At 38.1% G+C, this 10217-nt stretch overlaps 1 long non-coding RNA gene across 1 annotated transcript in view; it reads left to right on the top strand.

Moving 5' to 3' along the window:
* LOC103914448 overlaps nucleotides 1-10217 on the top strand; it is a 21689-nt gene that overhangs the window by 1453 nt on the left and 10019 nt on the right. Inside the window, exon 2 of the long non-coding RNA XR_663462.1 lies at nucleotides 270-332. This is a non-coding gene — a long non-coding RNA (uncharacterized LOC103914448). The remainder of the gene's footprint in view (nucleotides 1-269; nucleotides 333-10217) is intronic.

Raw genomic sequence — 10217 nt, 5'->3', positions numbered from 1 at the left:
ACCAAGTGCTAAGAATAGCATAGGGTTCTGCAAATCCAGGTACCAGGGATTCCTTTGTCCTATATTTAAGCCTACAGACCACTGAAGTGCAGAGAAGCATGATATTTAAGTGTACATGTGGTTAGAATAATTTGCATGACTTTAACCCTAACCACTGAAGCTTATACTCAGCTCACCCACTGTTAATGCTGGCAATAAAAAACTATTAAATGCTGCGACAGTTGGAATTACTTTTTTTTTCATTTTTAATTTTTTTAAATTGTTTTCAGATTGTTCTCCTTGTGCTACTTGAGAGAAACTGCAATCCCAAGACTTAACAGAATCTAAAAATGGTAAGAATTAGATGCTTTAGCAAAGAATGAGTAATTTTTTGTATAAATAGAAACCTTCCCCCATCTCCAATACTCATTTATAAATACGACCTTTATAAGACATACTTTTTGAGGCTATGGGGATTTGCCACACAATGACTGATGTACTCTGAAAACCTCCGTATGTTGGATCTTTGATTTTCTTGCATTTTTTGAATAAAAATCTGAAATCCCTCCTTGTGCAGTAAGGCTTATTTAATTGAAACAAGCAGTATTTAGGTTACTATGAAAAATACACATTGTAACACATGCAGGAATACATGCAGACAAAACAATATGCAATAATTTCAGCCCTGCCACCTTCCCCCCAAAAAGAAGAAATAGGTCATTGCACCTAGTAAGTGAAGCAGATTTAATGTTAGTCTGTCAGGGAAGTACATAAGATGCAGACTAAATTTTCTTATTATTGGTAATTTTTTCAGAAGGTCAGCCTTTCTTTGTGATACAAATCTGTTCCAGAAAAAATGGCTAGGCCTCAGCCTAACTGAACTTACTGGCACTTAGTTGGAATGTATTTATTGAACAATATTCAACAGTGACCCATTTCCTTCAGTGCTCATTGTGTTTATATTTTTACTGATTAAAGCCCATTTGTTATACTCTGAGATACTACTGCTGACAAATACCTAATTTTAAGGATGAAATAGTGTACATCTAAATATTCTCTAAATATGGTATTCTCTGAGAAGGACTGAGTGTCTCAGAATCAGCAGGACAAAGAAAATTGTTTTTTACAGAAAAAGTAGATAAAGTAGGCAAAATTAGTTTAGATGCTGTGTAGCATTCTTGATTGAAGATGCAGCTATTGCTGAAGCATGTCTGAATACATGTATTGACATAAATGTGATATGTTTTGGGTGCTACATGATAATATCATGGTCAAAAATCTGTTAATTTGTATGGGGCAGTAGCCTGTCTGAAGTAGCATTGTGCAGGGTGTACATTAGCACAGAATATTTTCTCAAGTGTCATGTTCTCAAGGACTTATTAAGACTGGGTTAAATTAATTGCATTAATTACATTATCCTTGTCTGGTTCTTTGGGGTTGTTTTGATTTGGGGGAGGAGGCATGATCAAAGGATGTTTAAAATAAGCAAATATGTAATCTGTTATAAAGGCTTTTTTTCTTTTTGGCTCCTTGTTTTATATCATTCCTATCTGCAAAAATAAACTTGCAAATTCTGGAGTTTTAGTCTATTCTGGAACCTACTTTCATCAAAGTGCTTTGCTCATCTGTATATAAATGAATAGTTGGGGGTGGGGAATTAAAAGGGAAATGATTCACTTAAACTGTGAATAGAAGTCATGTTAAAATACATTTTGTTCACACAACTGTGGAATATTGGATAAGGCAACTGTTTTCCTACCAACACCAAGGTGACAATCAGCCCACATTTTGAGATGGTATGCAGGCTGTTATGTGCAATATATGCCTATCTATGGAACAAAAGATTATTTTAAGTTTTGTTAGGCATAAAATAGCCACTGATTTTTACCAGCAGATGGTTCTGTAAATCTAGCAAGGTTCCTGTAGTAGTCAATGAAATCAGCTTTGTAAAGCCAGTCTCCAGGCCAGAACATAAAATACAACTTGGAACTATCCAAATGCAGAAAATAAAATGTAGTTACCCACCTGTCTAGTCCTATTGTTTGTTTTGCAGTGTAACATAAATAAAAATCTCATTTGGCTGTTTTTGAAAAGTTTTTTATTTGTTACAAAAAGGCCTAATTCCACTTTTTGGTGACTCTTGATCAGAATTTCAATGTAAGAAAGACTAGGTTTTGCCCCAGCTTACCAGGTTGCCTACGATGTGATACTTGGCAGAAGCTCTTCCTCTACCACCACCTTTTTTTTCCCTTTCTTTCACTTTTGGCACAGTAACACCGAATGTAATTTGAAGTCAGACAACTGACATACCTTCCTTGCAGTAGTGGACGCACTTGTCTTTGGCATATTTCTTGTTATTTATTCCAAGTGTCTCCTTAGCCGTTCTAATTTGCAGGAAAAATTCTCGTTTACGTATCAACACTGTCTGCACTGAAATACATGATGGTAAAAGTGCTTAGTTTGTTTTTAATATAACAGCATATGCAAAGGCTGTACTCTGCTTTCAGTGGTTGGTGAAAATTTAGCTGTTACATTTCACCAGGCTGAACTAAACCTTAAAAAATGGGGAAAAATGGCCTGCTTATTCCCTTGCTAAACTGAAAGTTCATTAATTATTTAGTTAAGCTTACAGTAAAATTAAGAGTGACTAGCATAAACTTGTTGAGTGAGAACAAATGAATTCTTGGATTAACTTCACTGTCTTACCTTCTTAAGGTAAGACATCTTAATGTTCCTATTTGATAAAATGTTTCTTAAACTGCTTACAAGTAAAAGCAAACGATTTAGCAGGTTAGTTTTCAGTGCTGCTTCTCCTTTTCCTAGACTTGGAATTATGATTTCCTCATACCTGGTTAATTAATCTTGGAGCTGTGTAATAATAACATCATCAATAATTTAAAGAGAAATAGAAAGGCAGAAGAGTGTACTTTCTATTCCTTTAACTCATGGACATTTTGAGCCATCTTACACAAGAAGACCTGCCACTTAAGGACCTCTCCTTGTGTATAATATATTTGCTTAAGTGGCCCCCTAAAGGAAGAAAGAACCTTTTATATTTATTTGCAATGTATGAAGTCCTGAGGTGATTTTAATTGCTTAAATTTTTAATTTATTTGAAATGTCAGAATTTCTGTATACCACCTTCATGGAAAGCGCTGTATGCCATAACATACAAATTTAGATTTTAGTGCTAATTAAGATTAAAAATAAAGGTTCTAATAAAAAAAAAGTTTTAATAATTTATTTGGTCTATGTGATCCAGTCGTTGAAATAAAGGATCTTGTCAGAAGAGTGAGAGTAAGGAAGTCTTAAGTCCAGTTTTCTGTGACCTCAAAGAAGACTTTTAGCAAGGAAAGGCTTTTTTTAATGGTAAATGTTTGTTTTCAAAGAAAGAAATCGAACAGGCATTGTAGACACTTGAGAAAGTGGTCTGTCTGTTTGCCTCTAAAGCATTCATGTGTGTCCTTTTCCCCTGCTCACATTGCAGTTCATTTCTGGACTTCAGTTCTGAGAGCTTGCAGTGCAGGCGCTAAGGAATTTAAACTAAAAACACTAATAAAAGTGTATATCAGTAAACAGATACCTCCGTAATAATTTAATTTTGACCTACCTGAAAATAAACAAAATATATTCCAGAGCAGCTCATTAATTTAGTTATGACTTAGCACGGTTAGATGGCTTTCTTCTTCTTAAGCACTAGTGGTGTGGAATCTCTAGGCTAGGTGTTGTACAGTATAGCTGTGTCATCCCAAAGGAAAAAGGCCCTGGAGGGAGGGCATTTGGGCTGAACACTTCCTGTAGCATGTCCTTGCCTGAACTGGATCAGTTTTGAGGTTACTCTGTCATTTGCATTCTCTGCATCTTACAGTCTTACTTGGGAAAAAAGAAGAAAAATGGGATGATGGTCTTTTGGAGAGAAAAACAATTGGGGGAATAGCTTTTCTTCATTAAGTCAGAGAGAAAGAAATGACAACCTGCATTTGCTTGAAGAGAAAAAAGCCCACCATCCCATTTCTTTTTTTTTTATGTATAACATCACTTAAGTTAGGTGAAGAAAGTTATGAGGCAAAGCTTATGTTTAAGATGTCATCCCAGTTTAGCCATTACAAACCTTTTTCCGGTGAGTTATACGCAGGTATCTTTACACAGTGTGTAATTTTCTCTGTCTATAAAACAACTTCACCTTAATTGGAACAACTGTTCATAACTTTAGGATTATCTGTGGAGAATGGAGCCTGGGATTAGTCTGGCAGAGGCAGGCATTATTTTGAACCCTTTATATGCTCAGGAATAAGAAGAATGAGATACTAGGATGAGACATTATGTCCAGCCTAATACTAGATACACACTGGCCAAGTAGCAGCTCCTGGTCTGGCATGAGAAAACTCATACTTTTTTGTCGATTATTACCTAGTCTGGAACTAGAACTGGAATCTTCTTTATGGTAGTTCAGAACTGCATAGGAGCTGTAGCACTGTATCACATCCTCTTCTGTTCACGCGTAGCCATGGGCAGGATTTGGTCAAGAGAAGTAATGGAGAGGGATGAAAGCTAAGCACTTCTGGCCATCTGAATGTGTGTATTGTGCTTTTTTATTACGCTTATGTGTTGTGCATGAAGAATACATGGGGTGCAGTTTGCTCAACACTACCTGGTTACTGAAAACTTAGGGAGAATTAAAGCCTTTCCAGTTTACAAAATAAATGAGCAGAAATACAAACTCACTTTTTGCAATACTTTTGCCAAGTCAGCTGTTCAACTGTGCATAAAAAACACCTGTACTTGATTATGGCTGGAAAAATTTGAAGTGGGGTTTAAAGAAAAGTAATTTTTGTCCAAAGCTGCAGATACTGTGGATATTTCTGTGGTACAGTTTATATGTACATTAAAAGACAAAAGCTCTGCATATATGTGTTTCTACCCAGTCACAAACATACATGCTCTGGGTGCTAAAATTTTGTAACTATGCACTGGCATACTATATCTGAACAGAACTGTGTTGGCACATGGAATTGGAGGTTTACGTAATACATTGTCCAGGGCAAATCTTTACTGAACTTTTTTCACCAAGGCTGAAGTCTTGGAAAATCGGAAATAAGAATTAGTATGCACCTCGTAATACTACAGTCATGACATTGATTTTTAAGTCTTGGGGTCTAAAGCCTCCACCAACAATCTTCTTTCTCTTTTTGCATCGGAACACTGCTGCCCCACACCTGAGCTCTCATCCTTGTGTGTATGGCTAAAGAGAGGGGAGAGGGGACTACACTTAATAGCCCTAGAACAACTTCATAAAAATAACTCAGTTAGTATCATTGACTGGGACAGGATATTTTAATAAAAATATTTTTAAATATTTGTATTTTGTTTTTATTTCAAATATTTATTCACCTCATTAAGCCATATTGGTTGAGGGTACAATCTGGAAAGGTGCAAAAATGTTCTTTTCAAATGTTTAATGTAGAATGATTCTATGAATCATTGTCTGAGTGTTACATGAAACTCAGTTTAGACTGCTGGTCTGGCAAATTCACGGTAGCACTACTGAATGAATCCCTATGTAGATGTTCCTGGGAGGGTTCCTGATGTTTCCTTCTGTAAATACTGCGTGTAAAAAAAAACAACCTCAGAACAGGTAGCGTTTTCTCATCCTGCAGGAAGAAATGTTTTTGGATTAATTTTTTTAACACTAACCTTATTGTCTCTCTACTAGCGTAGCATGCCTATGCAGGAGTAAGTTGAAAAAAGTTAAAAGAAATCTGTGTGTTCTCACTGAAGGTGGTGTAAGCCTTGGCTTAATACATACACGATCAGAAAGAACTCCGGAATTCTTACAGCACTGATGTTTAGAAGGCACACACTGGCATCGTAGAGCTACTCAAAAAGACTGAGGTAGAGAGGAACAGAACTTCCTTCTTTGTTTCAACATGATTGTATCTGTGATAAATCTCCATCATGAAAGAGTATGAGTTTAAATAACTCTATTCCCGCTGGCGGAAGAAAATCCTGTGGAAATACGGTAAATGTCCTTACCCTTAATTTCTCAGCTAAGTAATTATATAAGGCAACATGAACAAAACCCTGAAACAATGCTTGGCAAGAAAAGTTCTTTACCTCTTAATGTCTCCTCATTAGAGGAGTCCCAGAACCCACGGATATTTTATTACTTTCAACCTATATAACATACATGATACAGTTTGTCTTTCTGTATTTGGAGTAGCGGTTAAGCTACATTGAATGACGCTAGATGCTGGTAATACGGTGACTGCAGGTAAACGTACCACAATGCTTTGAAGCACCTGTTACAAAGTCATCAGCTGTGGTGGTTACATCTCTTTTAATGAGGTAAGTACTGGCTGTGCAACGTGGTTCTGTCATTTCCAAGAGTAGCACCGGGTTTTTAGTACTTGCCTGAAATATGCTGGTTGGGCAGGAGGTCGGTATCCCATGAGGGGAAGGGCTTTCGTGGCTGGGCTCTGCAGGAAAGCAGTCGGCAGAGGCAGTGAGCTTGCCGCCACTTGGAGAACAACATCGCTTGTTGGAATTCTGGTCATCTTTCTGGTATGTGTGAGAAATTCAAACAAAATTAAACAAACAAAACAGTTTTAGTCCACAGCAGAGGTATTAAGTCTTCTGTAAGTTACATTATTCAGGCCATTAATTTAGAAATTTTATAGGACATTAAAAAATGAAACATGCTTTGGGATTCAGCTTGGTGTATACATTTGGTATACCCCAAAATGGGAAGGAGGGAACAGGGAGAGCACACAGGAGAAGCACTATTCTAGGCGGTCCCTGTTCTTCTTAGTTCAGGATTCCCCTACTGGCCACTGTTCTTGCTGGTCTTTCCTTAAGATCAAAGCTCTATGGAGCGAGGAGACTGGGCTAAATGGACTTTGTGGTCAGCCTGTGACCACGCTGCTTTTCTTCCTCCTCTATTGCTCCAGTAATTCGTCAGCGTTGGGTATGAAACTACTGAAGATGTTAACTGTGCAGCCTTTGGTCCTGAATTTTGCTGCCGTGCTGTGTGTTCACCTGACTTTGTAACAAGAGACCTGCTTCTGCATCTTGTTCTGCAGTTACCATTAAGTGTAGATACAAATGGTTACTAATTAAACTTTTCATTACCATATTACACTTGAAGAGCAAATTACAAACTCATATGTAATTGACTGAAAACTCAAATACTATTTTAATTCTCAGTCTTGTTACTGTTTTTCTGTGTGTGCATGTTAAGCAAAATAACAAAAGCTACCATTGTCGTGCAGAGGCAAACAAAATGAAGTGGCAAAGGTGCTGGGTTGCACTGGGGTTTGAGTTTGGTTTTCTGGAGGGTTGGTTTGGTTATTTCAATTTCTGTAATGTTTTACAGTTTCAGAGTCCATGCACAGAAATTTACTGGTGGAATAGAGTAGTTTGCAGCCATTTTGTTGGTTAAAGGAACTTTCCATATAATATACATTTGTTTCTTAATATTGTTCTGAAATAATTGCATTTCTTTTCCTTTCAAGGAGTGTGATACTCTGGTAATGAGTATCTTTGTTCAATTCATGAATTCAGTCAGAAGTTGGATGAGCATTTATGACAACGTTCACAATGTACCTCTTGATTTCTTTTTCTCTTACTCTTCATATGCATGGTAAATATTAGCAATGCTTTGCAATGTTTTTTGCATATTAATGTAGAAGAAAAGTAGCATGAGAGCACTTGTAGCACACAATCCTGACTTGTGCAGAAAAGTGCAAATTGATCTCTCTGCCTAAAAATTGCATTACACTCAGGTGGTGTGAGGAGGATTCTTCTCCAGGGAAAAAGAAAGTGTTTTCTAGAACTAGCCTCATTCAATCATGTATGCCAGAAGACAGCTAAAGTTTCTGTTGAGGGTTCTTACCAGCTAAAGAACTTGGCAGGAGTGTGCTGACTGTGTACTCAAGCTAGATTACCTTGTGTTTTCCCCCTCCTCAACACTGTACACGCTCAGTTTTGGAGGCCAGTAGTCGCGTAAGAGACCTCTTGGAAAAATGTGCCGGCTCCCAGTGCTTAGTGTCTACTAGTATCCTTTCCAGCAGCAACGGGCTCTGCAGCAGTAGAGCCCATTAGTCTTAAAAGCGTGTTTTAGTGAATTTTGCACAGTCACTCAGATAATTTTCTTATACGTGTCATGGGATGCTGTAAGTACATTTATAAAAGCTGCAACCTATATAGTACGGATGAGGACAGGAGTGAATTCTTTGAAGAATATAGATGAGCCAAGGTAGGAGACTACGTAGAAGCAGACACTTCAGTATAACCTGTAGAATAGAAGCTTTAAGAACAATGAAAGTAACAATGGATGAATATGGGTTTATATGAGAAGTTTTGTACTTAAAATCTAGAAAAACTACTCCCAAGGTCACTTCCTTATGTTGTGTATGGAAGGAGCAGATGACATCCTATTCTGTGAAATTGACAGAAATTGAAGAAGTGATGAACAAGGACTGCTAAAAACCCCTAATGAATAAACTTGCTAATTCATGTGCAGCGTGGAGAGGGGGATGCAAGGAAAAGCATACTTGTCTCATTTAGGCTTTTTCATCTCTATGTGGTTGTGAGTTTGAGTCATCAGATGGGGAGGCATAAAAAGCAGCAGTAATATCTTCCCCATGAAAAGGCAGAGGCAGCAAAGGATGCTGATGCACAGAAGTCAAAGGCGAGTTCAGGTGTACAGTTGTCCTGCCATGTTCTGCTGATATACTGCCATATATTAATTCTTACTGTAATGGCAGGTAAAGTCTCACCAAAAGGTGGGCCACTTGGGGCAATCCCAGCCAGGAGGAGAATAACTGTATAACTCTTCGTCGGTTCTCACAAGCCATTTATCTACCTTTATCTGCTATGTGGAATTAACCAAGTGGAATGACTGTAAATGATTTTTTTTCCCCATTGATTTCTGAATGTTCATGGCACTGATGTGGAAAGCAGGACTGATATAAAAACCCACTGCCCTGACAGTATACTGAAAATGTGAAGGCAGATTATTGGGGATAACTTGCTGTACCTCCACCAGGGGCTCAGACTGGTGATGCAGAGCCACGGAAAAGAATCGATCAAGTTCACAAAATTGGCAGGCCTCACAGTTGCTAAACCACATGTTCACAGTATTTTTAAATAATTAAGCTAAGATAATTAAGTTGCATTTTAACTTGGGGAAGTTGTGGTTTATTATGGGAAAGCTTGCTCATTAAGCCTGTTTCGGAGTCAGCCTATCACAACAGCAGCCTCCCATTTGATCATGAGTACAGCTTCTTAAATATAACACAGGTTCGTCAAAACTTCACTGGCTCTTTGAAATAAGGCGTAACAATGAGCACTCTCATTCCCCTCTCCAGAAGATTCAGAAGACAAAGCTGATTGATAGCAGTCTGCCACCCAACTAAACTCTTGCGAAGCAGCAACCATTCAGCTGACAGTTGCTGCATGTATTAAATCCTGTGTGCTAGGTTTGGAACATGGTGGACATTAATATCGTACGCTTTCATAATGTTCCCCTCACAGTGTTAAAAATAAACTACTGCAGATGGGAGCATTAGTTTACCACTTGCACTGAAGTAAATGCATTGATCCTAGCACAAGCTTTCCTTCCAGTTTTGTTTAAAATTAATTAGTTATTTTAACAGGATGATTTATTTGGTGTTCAAGCAGCTGTGCAGTAGGATTTTCAGTGAAGGGGCTGTTTATGCATCTGGATTGTGTTGGTTACAAAGAGAACTTTTTACTGCAGTGGGAGGCACTTGGGGGGCTGAGAAGCACGTGGTAGAATGTGCTGGGAAAAGTCATTACAGCTCAAACCAGCTGGTAACGGAGAAACTTAAGAAACTGCAAAGTTATAACTGTTTCAACTTAGCAGGCAACTATGTTATATTTTTTTTGCAAAAGAAAATGCATCAGGACTCAATTTGGAAAGAAAATCTGCTAGATGCTTTCAGTGATTCTGAGGCCAGCCGGAAAGGAATTAAAGTACAACTTTTCCTCTAGGAGCCTTAATACCATTGATTTGTGTCATTGTAACACGAAGCAATGGTGATGAAAAATCCCCAAACTACTTCAAAGAAATACAGGTACAGAGATGAGGAGCAGCGTTCCTTTCTGGCTATACGTCCCATCCCCGGGAGAGCATGGTGGGAGGATGGCCACTCTCCATCCTGGATTAGGCATGACAGACACACAGGGCCCTCAGTCCTCACAACTGCACAGGCATA

The sequence above is a fragment of the Pygoscelis adeliae genome, unplaced genomic scaffold (assembly GCF_000699105.1).
Source record: "Pygoscelis adeliae isolate BGI_AS28 unplaced genomic scaffold, ASM69910v1 Scaffold83, whole genome shotgun sequence".
Classification (NCBI taxonomy): Eukaryota; Metazoa; Chordata; class Aves; order Sphenisciformes; family Spheniscidae; genus Pygoscelis; species Pygoscelis adeliae.
Note: the sequence above shows the minus strand (reverse complement) of the source record. Positions and strands in the feature narration are given on the sequence as shown.